Genomic DNA, 2,500 nt, shown 5'->3' with positions numbered 1-2,500 from the left:
TTGACACGGCTGGTCATCGGTTCACTTTAATATTTGTCCTCACCGTATCGAGGCTCAATTAAGTGAACGGTTGACCAGCCGTGTCAAAATTCATTGTAAGGGAGCCTCGAAGGATTTTAAAAATTTGAATATTTTTCGCTGTTTCTAAGCAATGAACGCCCGCTGGACATTGAAACTTGGTCAAAGAGAAGTAAATTTATCCGTGTGGCCACCGCCGGAGTTTGAGCGTGACTGATGCCGAAGAAGTGTGATTTTATTGGCGAGATGTAAGGTAGGGTAGAAATTACTTTCCAGCCTTGCCTTTAATAGGTACAAGTGACAACCCGGGAATTTGAGAAGTCGCTTAAATCGCATTCAATCAGGCAAATAACCACACAAAAAGCCAGAATTCACCATGACAATAAAGTACAGCTTTTTTATTGAGAACTTTTGCGGGTAAATAGCTTTTTCAGTTCGTTATCGAGATTCCCATACAAATCCTTATAATTTTTACCCTCCGAGTCTGGGCTGCCTGCGGAGGGAACGGGGACGCAGGGACAGGGGAGGTGGGGACGCGGGGTCTCGGGGACTTGGGGACTCGGGGACGCGGCGACACATTTTCGAAGTATAGAATTTCAGAAATGGGAGAACATCTCCAAGAAAAAATTGGATTCTCGAAAAGTCATTCTCGCACACGTCACAGAGCTCGACTGTGAAACAAAGCAGAAGACCTAATGGCCTATTGCTGACACTGCAGCTGAAATTTCAAGTTGCAGCGTTTGTTGTCGTTGTTGTTGCACAAAAACTTGAGCCTTATGACTCCTTTTCTGTAATTCATGTTTGAATACTGTGCCAATGTCCTTGTTGACGGAATTATGACAGCATCTTTCCTGGCGCTTCTTTAATTTGTTACCTTTGATGAAAAAATCGCGTTGTCACCGTTGATATTGTCAAAAATGTTCGTCATCACAGGGCCAGAAGCCGCGGGGGTGGGGGGGTCCTGCCATATATGAGCTATGTAGGTATGTGTCGCTGTGGAGGGTATGGTTTTCAAGCAGTTTACTCTAGGATAGGGTACATAAATCAGACCGCTTGTGTCTAGAATGGGGTATAATTTTTCACGGAACTGACCAGTTGGTTGAAGATTTTATCTAGACTAAGGAAACCAGAAAAAGACTGATCAAACTGAAAATGTATAAATAAATCCCTTTTTGGGAGAGAAACGATTGTGGTATAGGTTTTGTTTTTGCTAGACTGTGCTAGTGACCTCAGTGGTTTCTGAAAAACAGCTACTCTAGGATGGGTAGGAAAATTTAGCTGAACCAGCTCTGGTATAGGCTAAGGGTTCCAGGGTCCCAGCGGCAAATGCCCCACCCAGAATTTGTAAAGTACCGTCCCCGGGCCAGAAGCTAATTAACTCTTGACTCAAGTGTGTTAAGGCTTGACCAAGCTCATAAATTGGCATATTTTTGTTTTACGAGGAAACATTTATCCAATCGACGTTAACTTGAAATGTGAATGCTTAGTTTTCTACTCGCTCTTTCAACTGAAATGTGTCACGTGAATTTTAACGGCTAAAAACAATTTAAATCGTTTATCGGAAACAAGGATGGAAAAGTCATCTCATATCAAGATATCAATGTGTTTTGTACCTTGCTCTAGTACTCCTATCGAGGCTTTATCATTCTGCCTTTTAATCATATCCCCATCTTAATGGAAACGGTAAATTAAAATTAAAAGAAGACAGGTCAAATCACATAATAAGTGTCCATAGAAGTCACAATGAAAATAAACGATGCGACATTAATAGGTATAATTATACGCTATTGGTAGTTTTCAACAGTTTCAAGCAAAACGTTGTCGGAACAAAAAGAGAACTTGGCCAATATACAGCCATCTTGATAGAACAAGCTTGGTCAATAACCCATATATACTATATATATTTACTACACCTTTGTTTCATATTGTACAAACGAGGAACTTAAAACCGGGGTACAACGCAGTTACGATCAACAGACGAGGATTTTGTGAAATATGATGATGGTAAAAATGAGTCGCCACGTCGCCTTGTCCCCACGTCCCCGCGTCCCCGTCCCACTTTTCGACACAGCCCTTACCGAAAGCGTCCGCAAGCCAATGATCATTTCCCCAGTTTCTTTTATGGTATATAAAGCTAAAATTTTCGTTTCTCGGACTCTTTCAACCCGCCGTTTCTACTGTTTACTGTCTTCTCTTTTCTGTTTCCGTTTAAACTCAAGCAGTGCAATAAGACCGGAGCCCACGTTTTCTGGGAAAATGGAGTCCATGGGTGCTTTCCATTATGCCTGACCATCAGGTCCGAGACCAGTGGAACTAACCAAGGAAAAATGGAACGACATTTTTCATCAAAAGTCAATTTTGCAAACGGACCGAAGCGTTCCATTTACGTTTCGTCCTAAATTTTGGTTACATCACAGAGAAATAGGACTGGAACGATAATTTTTGTAAATAGAACAGCACCTTTCGGTCGGACCGGACCGAC

The sequence above is a fragment of the Montipora foliosa genome, chromosome 1 (assembly GCF_036669935.1).
Source record: "Montipora foliosa isolate CH-2021 chromosome 1, ASM3666993v2, whole genome shotgun sequence".
NCBI lineage: Eukaryota > Metazoa > Cnidaria > Anthozoa > Scleractinia > Acroporidae > Montipora > Montipora foliosa.
This window is presented reverse-complemented; position numbering follows the sequence as displayed.